This window comes from Anolis sagrei, chromosome 2, assembly GCF_037176765.1.
Source record: "Anolis sagrei isolate rAnoSag1 chromosome 2, rAnoSag1.mat, whole genome shotgun sequence".
Lineage (NCBI taxonomy): Eukaryota > Metazoa > Chordata > Lepidosauria > Squamata > Dactyloidae > Anolis > Anolis sagrei.
The window spans coordinates 260,980,613-260,994,571 of NC_090022.1; positions in this window are offsets into that span (position 1 = coordinate 260,980,613).

Sequence of the window (13,959 nt, forward strand, 5' to 3'; positions counted from 1 at the left end):
AAACCATTGCATTTCTCCATATTCTGTCCTGGCAATGAACCCTTCTCCAGAGTACAGGTGATGCATCAGAACAATCAAATGTTGTGGCACAGTAACATTACTGCTACTTCTAGTAAAAGCTTATTTTGCCAAACAAAGAAAAATCTGTGATCCTACAGATGTTGAATTCTCAACCCCAGCCAGCCTATTTAATTATTCATCAACCTCTAGAGGACCACAGAAATCAAAGAACTATAGTTATGAATTGTACTAACTGATCTGCTTTTCTAAATACTGGTTGAGTCAGTGCTTGCGTTTATGCGGGACACCTTTAATAACAATGACAATCCTCGGGATCTTCTTATGCACCATGATTTCTAATTAAAGTAAGATCAATCAACAAAATAAAAATTTGCATACAGTGCAATCCCAATGTACCTATATATCTGTATCTATCTATATACGTTAATTTCATATATGACTTTCCCCTCATATGTTTTCAGGTCTTTGCGAATTCTATATCTGTATCTATATGTATAAATTATTTTATATATGCATTTCCCCTCATGTTTGTAAATCTCTGCAAATCCTATATAAATATAGATATTGATAAATATGTAAAGGTACCTATATATCTGTATCTGTATGTGTGTGTGTATAAAAATAACTTTATATATGAATTTTCCCCTCACATGTTTGCAAGTCTTTGCAAATCCTATATTGATATAATTATATATATAGACAGAGAGATGTCTAGATAGATAGGAATATAGATATAGAGGTGTGCATTTCACCTATATCTATAGGTGAAATGCACACACACACAAAGAGAGATGTCTAGATAGAGATAAACATAGATATATAGGGTTTGCAAATATTGCAGAAGGGAAATGCACATATATTGAGAGAGGATTTGCAAACATTTCAGGGGAAAATGCATATGTGAAATTAATATATATAATTATAGATCTATATCTAACTCTGCATTGTTTAGATAGGCATTGAATGTTTACCTGTTAGTATATCGGAAGCCAACCTGAGTCCCCATGGGGAGATAGGACACGCTATAAATGAAGTTTTATTGTTGTTATTATTATTATTATTATTATTATTATAAAGTTATTGTTGATACCATATTGTTTTGGTTGACCCTACGTTTCTACTTCCAGAGCTAGTTAGCTGTTTTTATTTGAAATATGGTAAAATTTCAAAAACATTCAACCTCAATGAATGTAATTGTATTGATATCTATTACCAGTAGCTGCTGCATTTCCCACCCTCGGCTTATACTTGAATCAATAAGTTTTCCCAGTTTTTTGTGTTAAAATTAGGTATCTCTGCTTATATTCAAGTCAACTTATATTCAAGTATATATAGTAATTTCTGATGCAGCCTTTTCCTTATTATTTTAAGGGGTTGAATTTCATAAGGACTTAAACAGTTATTAGTCTAAGTCTTAAACCTCTACTATAGGTGCTGTATTCATGGTAAAGATAAATATAGGCATGATCCTCTGACGATGCCAGCCACAGATGCAGGCAAAATGTCAGGAAAAATGCTGGTAAAAGACGACCATATAGCCGGGAAACCATCCAGTGATCCATCCAGGCCACGAAAGCCTGCAACAATACATAAGACATGATAAATGCAGCAAATAATAAGGAGATATTTATAATTCACATCTGATTCAGTGGTGGGAATTGTGTGGATCTTCAGATATTGTTGAACTTCAACTCTTAGCATTCTTCACTAATATCTATGCTGAATAGGACTGCTTGTGTTGGAGTCCGACAATTTTTGGAAGGCCATACAATTTAACAACTCAAGCAAACAAGGATGGCTATATTAGGTTTGGCCTAGGCACTTGTTGGTATTGCTGTATTAAAGATACAAGGTACATTTGTACATTTGTACATTTGCTTTTGATCAAATCCATGTAGAGACACCATTAACAGATTAGATTTCCAAATCTTGTTATAATGCAATCCATCAAATGTGAAATCAGAATGTTTGTGAGCCCAAATTTAACTGACATTGTAGCCCCTTTACCTTTTACTTTTACAAAAAGATAATAATAATCAAATGGTAAAATCAAGTTTTGAACTGAAGTCCTTTCCTTACTAAATTCTTAGCATGTAGCAATTCAATATTTAACATAAAATAAATGGCATGATCTGTTGTAGTTAGTGGCATTTATATGGGGTTTGCTACTATTATGATTGGGATTTTCTATCATTAGGAATGTGCATTCAGTATAGTAGCACTTCGTAATTTGGAATTATGTGTGTTAAGACAACTTTTTATGTAGGCATATCTCAGTATGTTTTCCTGGGTATTATAATTTGGTACCAGAAGGTGAAATAATATGGAAAGAATAGGGATAGGTTCCTGCAAAACAAAAAGGAACAGCAGTTGAATGATTATCATAATACTTTTTACACAAAACTAAATATTTGCATATGTGAAATGAGGCAACTAGGACTTTGCATCAGTAAAAAAAACATTTTGTCCCTATTAGAGACCACTTCAGAGGTTCTTCGAAAGGTCATCTAGGGATTTTTTTTTCTTGCACCAGACTCTACTTTTTTATAATTTCAATTTTGATGGTCAGGCTTATAGTGTTTTTTTAACATATTGGAGGAGTAGCTGTGAAGCTGTGCATCTGCTTACCCTTTCTCTCTGTGTTTTGTTCTTCATGCTGCTCAGTGAGGGATGCTCGAGGGAGCAGTTGTTTAACCTTCCTGTTGCAGTGAAGCACAAACAGCTGCATGAGAGTTATCTATATTGGAATCCCATTCTTTCTCAGTTTAAGTTTTATTAAAGTTTTATTATGTTTTAAGGTGAGGAGGAAAGGAAGGAGCTGAGTGGGTGTAACAAGATCTTTGTTTAAAAGAAGTTTCTATATTACAGGGGTTATAGACAGAGGTATGCTTACATATTTCTTTCATTACAAGTTTTTTTTCCCTTTTCTTAACTGATTACCTGGCTGGCTCTACCATTAGGGAAAGGGTATAGCTGCTCCTGGTGTCAGGTGCTGGAGAACAAAGTCTGGCGGCAAATATTGCAAGATGGAGCTGTATGTGCCAAGTGGCCACCTCTCTACCCCCTATCCTTATTGCCACTGCTCAAATCTGGTTGGCTTCTGTACATGAAATGTGGAGAGATACCATTACATCATCTCAGGCAATAAAATATCTTGAATTGTTCATGAGGGATTCAATGGCTTTCCTGGGGTAAGGTGGAGGTTCCATGGTGCAGGTAGGTGTTTAAATCCAATTTTCTCTCTCCCCCCCCCCCCCCCATCCCCTCAGTAAAACAATTGACAAACATTACTTTGCCTGCTATCCAGGCTGTATTTTCTTCTTCCAAAGCTGACATTTTATTGGGTTGCTGTGAGTTTTCCAAGCTGTATGGCCATGTTCCAGAAGGATTGTCTCCTGACGTTATGCCCATATCTATGGCAGGCATACTCAGAAGTTGAAGGATCTGGGGGAATCCCAACAAAGGATTTTCCCAGGCAGCAGCTAGCCAGGCTTTGAAGCTGCAAAGCCATTAAATGCTAATCAAGGTGGCCATTTGCAAAATTCACACCTGCCTCAAACAGACAAGAGTTTTTTCTCCCACTTTGGATATTCCACAGATAGATAAATCTCACTTGCCTAATTTCCAACAAATCCCTCAACCTCTGAGGATGCCTGCAATAGATGCAGGTGAAACATTAGGAGAGAATGCTCCTGGAACATGGCCACACAACCCAGAAAACTCACAGCAACCCAGTGATTCTGACCATGAAAGCCTTCGACAACACACTGAAATTTTCTGTTTATGGCACTGTGCTGATTTGGCTAACAAAAGATAAAAGTGGTAAATTGTGCTGCCCATAAATAATAGGATACTCTGCCAGACTTAATTGGAAGTAAACCCCATTATGTTTACTTGGTCTTAGTAACCATGTGTGCGCTACATTTCTTGGGAAAACTTGCCACTGATTTGAAAAAAACATTTTCCCAAATAAACATTGGTCTAGTTCAACAGATCAGCTATGCTAGTGACAAGCACAGGATTGCCATATTTTGAAAAGCCAAAAAGATAACACATTTATCAACTGATTAGTTCAAACCACTTTCAATATCTTTTAAGCTCCATGCAGTTTTAAGAGGGATCACCAGTCCTCAGTTTAGTCAGTGCAACAAACAAGCCAGAACTTCCTTACAGCTGGGCACCATCCCAGCAGTGGCAGTGGGGCACCTTTCTCTCTCTAGCACCATCCTTTCTGAGGAGGCTTCCCTCAAGAAGGAGGGAGATAGCAGCCTGGATTAAACTGGAAGCTGGTGAGTTTCTCAGTAAACACCACAGGAATGAGGATGGCCACTTTAATCTGACTTGTCCTCCATCCTTCTCCTCCCACTCGGTTACCTGCTTTCTTCAGTGTGGACCCAGTAAGAAAACCTGGACATTTTAACAAATCCACTTGAGCAGAAAAAAATAGCTCTGAAAAAGTGGGTTTGTCCTGGAAAAGGAAGATGTATGTTAGCTCTACACAAAGCTGGCTGTATCACTAGCAATACACCAGCGATACAGAAGCAGTGATAGGGTAAAGGTAATAGTTTTCCCCTGACATTAAGTCCAGTTGTGTCCGACTCTGGGGTTTGGTGCTCATCTCCATTTCTAAGCTAAAGAGCCGGTGTCCATAGATGCCTCCAAGGTCATATGGCCGGCATGACTGCACGATGCAGCAATACTGTTCAATTATCCAGGCAGACTATGGAACAATATTTGGATGCAAGAAAGAAAGACATTTTAGCGGTGCACTTTGCAACTAAAGTCTAAAGCCTCACTGCCTCCCCAGCATTTATTCTAAGTTTTATTTCTTAATATGAAAGAAGCCGGAGTACAAAGGAAACGTTTCTCCCCAATCTGCCTGACAGCATGTGTTATTTTATGTAGCCGTGGATGATGCAGCTACTCTGTAGCTTCGTCCTCCAAAGGTGGGGGCCTGGCTGTAGCATATGAATGGAATCCATCGCTAATATCAGTATCTGTAGGATGATTTTAATGGTCAGCCTTACACATGCTTTAGCCAGGAAAACCCTAATTTCTCTTGCTTCTGGCTGCAAGGTTACAGAGTGGCTGTCTTGTGCAAAGCCATACAGAATAATGTATGGTACCCTAACATGCTGAAAATTCCATCCTTCAGTCAGACCTCACTGTTCGCACAAAGTTCCCAATCCTGTGTGCACTTGTGTATTCTGTGAAAAACATATGTGGAGAGGAAAATTGTAAAAGAAGGATGGGGAAGTTTGGATGAATCAATAAATTAGAGACAGGAAAGACAGGAAACTACCAGGAGCAGGAAAGAAAATATTGTCTCCCTTAAGATAGGTTGGGAACAGAGATTCCCTCTGTAACTAAGGAGCTGCAAAGCCATTCCTATTTCCATTAGTTCTCCTGCACTCATTGCTGAGCCTGGAACCCCAGGTCTCGACAGTGGCCAGGGGAGCCTTCACACAATTAAAACTTGTGCGCCAGCTGCGCCCGTACCTTGAGAAGTCTGACTTGGCCACGGTAGTCCATGCTCTGGTTACATCCCATATAGACTATTGCAACGCACTCTATGTGAGGTTGCCTTTGAAGACTGTTCAGGAACTTCAAATGGGCCAGTGGGTGCCAACCAGGCTGCTCACTGAAGCAATGCTCAGGGATCATACAACTCCTCTGTTGCGCCAGCTCCACTGGCTGCCAATTTGCTTCCAGGCACAATTCAAAGTTCTGGCTTTAGCCTATAAAGCTGTAAACAGTTCCAGCCCAGCTTACCTGTCTGAATGTATCTCTCCTTATGAACCATCTAGGAGCTTAAGATTGGCTGGGGAGGCACACCTGGCGGGGACGAGAGATGGCCTTTTCAGTGGTGGCCCCTCAGCTGTGAAATGCCCTCCCTAGGGATATTAGATCGGCACCCTCCCTCCTGACCTTCCAAAAGAATGTAAAAACCTGGCTCTTTGAACAAGCCTTTGGAAATGCAGTTCAATAGATTGACATGGATCTCTATGGAACTAAATTGTGGAACAGCTTAAACAATGTTTTTGGACAATGAGATGAACAAAGAAGGCATTGGTTTTATGGATTATATGTTTTAAATGGTTTTATTGTATGTTTTTTTTATAAATTCAATTTAAATGTTTTAAATTATACATTGTATACTGTTAAGGCATCAAATAGTGTAACAGTATACAATGTTGTAAGCCACCTTGAGTCATCGGGTTTGAGAAAGGAGGGATAGAAATAGTGTAAATAAATAAATAAATAAATAAAATCCCCAGGTCCAGATATTATAATCTTTAATGTATAATCCAGTTCCATTTCTTCATACTTCATATTTTCTCTTCCCCCCCCCCCCCCCATATCCTCCTCCCTTATATGGTATACTTGGAACAATAAGGACAAATGAGGATCCTAACCCTAACCCTCCCTTATATGGTATATAAGGAACAATAAGGACAGAGACATTGACTAAAGAGACATTGGCACTGCACCTGAGGTATGAAGGCACTGTGGACCAAACCAGAATTGACAATGTGGAAAATCATTACAAAATCTGGTGATGAAGACCATTACATTTAGGGCTCCATTCATCCCTGCAGTCATGATGCAAAAGCAATGCTGGATGCGTTTGTCCTTGCATACTGCAATATGGGTGAATCCAAAGCAGCTAGATGTCCCTTCATATACATGGCCATTCATAGAGCCATCAAGTGATTATGCCGAATAATATATAGTACTATACTTTGAAATATTGTATAAAGAGTAAAAAGTAACAACACTCATTTTAATTGTCTGTTTCTTTCCATTTTTCTCATATACCTGTTTTAGGAAATAACTTTGTTGCTGATTGAAACCATACTGCCAACTGCAGAAAAACTTGTCTCTTGCTGCACCTCTCCGTTTCCTACTGCATAAAGTGTATCCAACAGCACATTAGAATAATGCCTGGCCTCTGTGTGCACCACAGGTCTAAAATTACATGGCTGTACCACTGCTTTTGATTAAACAAGCTTGGGTTGTGCTGCGCTGATACTAGGACCTGGCTAGGTATTTTGTTTCAGGGGTTATAAAGGGTGCTTCCAGACAAATAGCTCCAAGAGCTACCAATCAAAAGGCACTGTGCAGCTATTTTGCCTTTCCCTCCTCAATGGAGTATGTGTGGGGGAGGAGGATCAAGGGGGGAAAGGATGGAGAGATTGTACGGAGTTATAGTTAAAGATTATAATGTCTGGATCCCATCTAAAATTCTTTGAGTTAGTTTTTTTCCAATTGTATTTAAAAGATCTGCATCTAGTAGAAACATGTTTTGCAAAATAATTAAACACTGAAAGAAAAGCAATTTTATATAATATATATTTCTCTTTAACATGTAATGTCAGAAGACTAAAAAACCTTTATATATTGCCCAGGTATTTGTTACAGTGGCTAAGATATTGCTTGTTCCTTATTTTGAGATATCATTTATAGATTTGACTGATTTTGCCAGCTTGAAGCAGACAGAAACCTAGAAAGTTTAATTGCAATTGTAGAACCATAAACTAGTTCAGGCTCACTGAAGTGGAATGGTATGTGAACCTTAGCAGGCCTTTCTGAATTTTCTTCTGAATCTTTTGTACCATTCTACATCTTTTCCCTTGAGGGGGAAAAAAACCACCGCTGAGCCCTGGAAGCAGCTGATGGAATAAAATCAGTAAGGAGGTTACTATTGAGACAGCTAATGGGAATATGTTGAGATGCTGAAATGCCTCCATTTAGTAATAGCAACTTATGTATATTACATAAAGGACAGCTGACTTGTGTCATACAACTTAATATTTGGGGAAATAAGCAAGTAAATATATTTAGTGCTTGTATTATATAATTTAAACTGGGATTTTCTTGTGTCACTCAAGAAAAAGCAAACTCTGCTACCCACCCAGAAGGCATATGGTGGAAGGGAAGATTACATTAGCTACATACCCCAAAGCATGATTTCCATAGTTTCCTTTTGTTCTCTTCTCTTGATCTCCTAGCATCATTGGACCTCAACAAATTAATCTGCTGGCTCTATAATTTTAATGCTTCCTCCCATGTCTCCAACCCCTGACAAATTGTCAATAAAAGAAACGATAGTTTTCACCCACTATTCACTGGTTAGTACAACCATATGTAGCTGATGCTGCCAAATGATATATTGGAAATTTTTGAACCTCTTGGCCAGACTAAAGGTATATCTACAGACAACACTCTGAGAGGACTGCTTCATTTGATCCTCAGTATCTAAAATGTACCCTGCTGCCTGATGCTACTGAATCACCATCTGTGGAACTCTGATCCTGTCTACCACTTCTAGAGATTTCCCTCCAGTCCTTCTAACTGTACTCTTGAAATACAAGAGTTATCCCAAATGTCTTGCTCAATGACTTGATGGTGAACCAGCCATTATCCCCATTTAGATTGCTTGTCAGTTATCCATGTCCTGTTCATTTCAAACTAATCAACTTGTGGGTGCCTGCAGCTAGGTGGCATAGGAGAAGAACACCACCCCTTCTTAGTTGGAGAAAAGTTGAAAATTGAACACAGATTTTATGTGAGAGACAAGATCTGGTGAGACAGTATTACCCACAGTGGAGTGTGGGTTCTGTTGCATTTACCTTCAGAGTTTCTGGTGAGAAGCAGTGAATGGTGGCAAAGCTTGAGTTCCCTTTAGTGAAAGCTGAATTCTGTTTATAGTGTCTGACTTCCTGAACGGGCATTTTGCGAGTGTTTTGTGCTTGTGTTTCCCCCCGTTCTCTTCTGTACATGTGACTGGGTGAACTGTAGGGTAGGGATGGAATGGAGTGTCCCATTGGTATAATGGCTGGTAGAAGGAGGGGCAGTGATTGGCATGCCAGGTAAGTGTAGGGTAGGAGAAATTTTGAAAACTGACCTGTACTTTTGTCCTGCTCCTATACTTTAAGATCTAGTTTGTCAGCCCCATCCCTAGTCTGCTAATGTTGCTGCTGAATATCCATAAGTCCATAATTAAACCACTACCACACATGGCCTAGTCGTAGATGAAAGACCGGAATTGTTATGCATTATAGAGATCTGGGAAGATTCGCTCAGTGGAGTAGAACTATTTCAGCTTTGTCCACCTGGGAAACGAGAGGAGGAGCTGCCACCACCCATACAGAATCTATCCATCTCATGAGGAAATTCATCTGCCCTAGAGCTAGTTTTAAATTTTATATCCTATGTTGGGCTAATGAGACACAAGAGGAATGCTTTACTACCCATGCAGCTGGCCAGCGACTTTCTTGCTTGATTTGGTTGTGGTGATCTCAGAGGAGGAGATAGAGAACCCCATAGTTATGATTTGGAAGGACTTCGACATCCATGCTGGGGGTGTACTGAAATGACCTGCTTGGGACTTGGTTATCTTTGCAACCATGAGGCTGTTTCAGTAAATCACTGGACCAATGCATGTGATATGTCATACCCATGAGGTTTCATGGGTATGCCATGCCACATGCATTGGTCCAGTGACATAGATTGGTAGGAGTGGAGTACTATATCAGCCACATGGCCATTATGTTGAAGAGTGCCACAGGGCCCTATCTGGTCTCCTATGCTGTTCAATTTTTGTATGAAGCAATTGGGTGAGGCCATAAGGACAACTGGAAGGGTGTCATCAGTATGCTAAAGACACTCAGCTTTACTTCTCTTTGTTGTTAGAGTTGGTCAATGCTGTGAAAATATTGGAGCAGTGCCTGGATACTGTAAGGGGCTGGAAAAGAGCCAAAAGCTAAAGTTGAATTCTGGTAAGATGGAAGTTGTGTGGACTTGTGGTTTAGGCCCATGAAACAGCTAAGTAACCTTCTTTCACTGATATTGCAATCCCCTAAGGTAGCAGGTGCGTAGCTGAAGGATACTTCTAGATCCACTTTTGTTATTGGATGCCCAAGTGCTTACTACCAGTTATGGCCTTTCTGGGACAAGGAGAAACTGGCCACATTAGTCCATGCACTTCTAAGTTCCATATTAAACTACTGCTCTTGGAGATGACACAATATCTATAGCTACCACAAGTTGCAACATCTGAATTGCTTCCTAGAACATCATACTTAGACCATATAGCACTGGTTTTAAAGAAATTGCATGGGCTACCAGTATGTTTCCGGTTGGAATTCAAAGTGCTGGTGATGACATCTAAAGGTAGTATATACCTCAGGATAATACATGAAGGAGAGCTTCTCCGTCTAAACACTTGCCAGAGAACTTAGGACTATTGGAGGGGCCCATGCTCTGTGTCCCAACAACGAGGGAAACACACAGGGAAGTCTGCTTGCTTCTAATGCTGGGTTCATCCTGGCAGTAATTCAAAGTGTGGCTTCTAATTAAAACCTTTAGGGTCTCATAGATTTTGCTTTAAACTGCTTTAAATGTTTTTAAATTGTCTTAAGTGTCAAACAGTTTAATATATTTTTAATATTTGCACTTATTTGTATAGTTTTAAACTGTTCAGATTGTACACTTATCTGTTTTATTGTACACTGCCCTAAGATCCAGCATGGGACAGTATTTGTGTGTTGGACTATGTCTCTGGAGACCAGTATTTGAATCCCCAGTTGGCCATGGAAACCCATCTCAGCCTCAGAGGAAGATAAGAGAAAAGACCTTTGAACTAGTCTTGCTAAGAAAACTCCATGATAGGTTCTGCTTAAGGCTGCCATAAGTCAGAAATTACTTGAAGGCATACACTAACAATAAATATTTCACTAAAATATATGCATTGATAAATTTATTAGTGGGGCTATCTTTGAATGTTCTTAGATTTGCAAATAATTTTCAGGGTGTTTCTCTACCATCTTGATCTATGAAACTTGATCTAGACAAGAAAGAGGTACATATGTTTCCAATAAATAGAAATTCCAATCTGGCAAAAGAGAGAAGCCTTAGAATAGACTGTAGTGACCTCGAAACATTGTCTCAGAGTCTGGGATTGATTCTAGATCTAGCTTTGCTTCTTCAGGATTTGGCTGAATCTGTTGCTTTCTAACTGGTTTTTGTCCAGCTCCTCCCATTTTGCCAACTGTACCCGATTTGGCTATGGTGATGTATGCCTTAATTATAAGGTTGCATTGCTGTAATGTGCTGTTTCAAAATACAACTGTAAGGCCCAAAGGAAAATATTCCAAGATTATGACTTCATTGTTGGGATAGCTACACTAACTTCTATTTGATTTCATAATTCAGTTCAAAATATTGGTTATCAACTTTACAGCTTTATGTGATTTAATACCAGAATAAATAAGGAAAATGTCTTAGAGGGAAAATTATCTGACCAGGAATGTTGCTAGGCATTTAAAAAAAATGGAGGCCTAGGTCTGCACAAAACAAATCTGCTAACAAAACTCTCATTATGCATGAACACCTGAGGTCCTGGGAGATTCGGGAATTAAGCCTCATGAGCAATGCACTTACATTCCACCTTCTTCAGTCTTTTAGTGAAACTTTATGTAGTCTTGTTGATACCTGACTCTTGCTTGGCAGAGTCTGACAGTGTTCGTGTAAGGATGCTGCGCTGCAAGATCTGCTCTGCTCCCTCCCTGATATTATTCTAGCCTTTTCTGAAATATTTTTGTTGTTAAGCCCTTTTTGTTCAGTGGTATTTTCTGCTTTTCTAAAAAACTTATTTGTGTGTTTTGCAAAAGCAATGAAATCTTAGTATCTTCAGCAAATATGATGGAAGGTTGGGAAAAGGATGGAAATTTTGTTAGGGTGGCTGGAATTTAGGACACATTTACAAATTCTGACCATAAATTCAGCACTAATTCTAATAGTGGTGCCAAACATGTAGTACTGTATTGACATAATAGGTTTTACCATAAGGCAATCTAATCACTTTGGTCAGACAGAGCTTAATTTTTCTGCTTGTGTTTTCTGAATATTATTAAGAAAAAGAGATAAATTTAAGCCATACTAGGGTGGCAGACATTAAGAAAAAAATGCCAGGCTGAAGACAGACACAGCATGCTTAATGCAGTTTGACATCACTTTCAGTGACAATCACTTGTGTCCGAGCATGATTGCCTTCCAAGTGTAAGGTTTTGGCAGTGGGTCCCTAGGTGACTGTAGAGACCTATTCTTGATCCACAGTGAGGACATCAATTTTCAGGTGGAAGGAGGTCCCAGTCAGGGTTGGCTTGACGTGCCTTCCTCTTGGCATGTTTCTCCCTTTCTCCCTCCATTTGTGCCTCTTTGAATTCCACAGCACTGTTGGTAACACCCCCTCGATGGACTGTCACCTTGTCGTGGTGAGGGGGCTTGCGTGTTCCGATGAACCTGTGGGCACAACAACTGGAGTCGTGCACTCCCAGGAGTGGCCGCGGGGGAGGTCCCAGACCAAGCACAGTCCGAAGACCCAAAGACCTCAACGGCGGAGCAGGCGGAGGATAACATGGCACATGTTACAACGGCTGCGAAGGCGGAAGAAGGCTGCAACAGACTGAGAAGCCACGGTCATTGTGTTAAACTACATCACCAGTGGAACCTCATCTGTGAAGACTGTGTGTTGTTCAGTTGTGCACTGACCTCCACACATTAAAAAAACCCACGCACAGGCGTCTTCCAAAGAAAATAAAAACCAAGCAACCAAAGTCCCATGGCGATCAGCGAGTGGCGATGGGGGCAGGACTGTGAAATCTGGAAGCCCCTAGTCACAGACTGGCACATGGGCGGTGGGTACGGACTCAGTCGTTCTACCTCAAGGTCCGAGGCAGTTGAGTAGTTCGGCAGCTGTATCCGCGACTGAGCAGCCCTATTGAGGACCCACTCTGCTCACCCCACACGGGGAGGGGGCTAGAAAAGGTGCCCTAAACATAGTCTGCCTCACTTATCCCTGACTGGACTGCCGCGTCCAGTGGGGTCACCATCCTGCGGCCAAAAAAGAAAAATGAACTTCGGTACGTGGAACGTACGGACACTGATGGACAACAGTGACAGTGAACGCCCCGAACGCAGAACTGCCATCATCGCAAGGGAGCTGGGACGCTTCAACATCGACATAGCAGCCCTTCAGGAGACCCGGAGAGCAGGAGAGGGACAGCTGAAGGAAGAAAAAGGAGGCTACACCTTCTTCTGGAAGGGACTGCCCGAAGAAGACCAAAGAATGCATGGAGTTGGCTTCGCTATAAGAAATGATCTGATGAAGCATCTGTCCGAAGCACCCACTGGCATCAACGAACGACTCTCCACCCTCCGAATCGATCTTGCCAAAAACCAACGGGCAACCATCATAAGTGCCTATGCACCAACACTAGACGCTGATGAAGGCATCAAGGAGAAATTCTACTATCAGCTGGACACTGTCCTATCGGGGATATCTAAGGAGGACAAAATCATTCTCCTGGGGGACTTCAATGCAAGAGTCGGGCGAGACTTCGACCTGTGGCCAGGCACCATAGGAAAAGACGGGGTTGGAAACAGCAACTCGAATGGCATCCTGCTTCTCACCAAATGTGCGGAGCACAACCTTGTCATCACCAACACGCTCTTCCGCCAGAAAAACAAGCTCAAGACATCATGGAAGCACCCCCGGTCAAAGCATTGGCACCTCCTAGACTATGTAATCACACGTGCCAGAGACCGCCGTGACGTACTCCTCACAAGAGCCATGACAGGTGCTGACGACTGCTGGACCGACCACAGACTAATCCGATCCACCATGGCTATCAAGATCGCCCCCAAGCGCAGACTCCAAGGAAGAAAGACAAGGCGCAAAATGAACACCCAAGCCCTTCAGGAGCCCTCCAGGCGAGCCCATCTCCAAACAGCACTCAAGGACCATCTACCCACAGTACACCCCGAAAATGTTGAGGAACATTGGAACAAACTGAAGACCTCCATCATCCAAGCCTGCGAAGAAACTATTGGATACCAAGCCAAGAAACATCAAGACTGGTTTGACGAAAATGA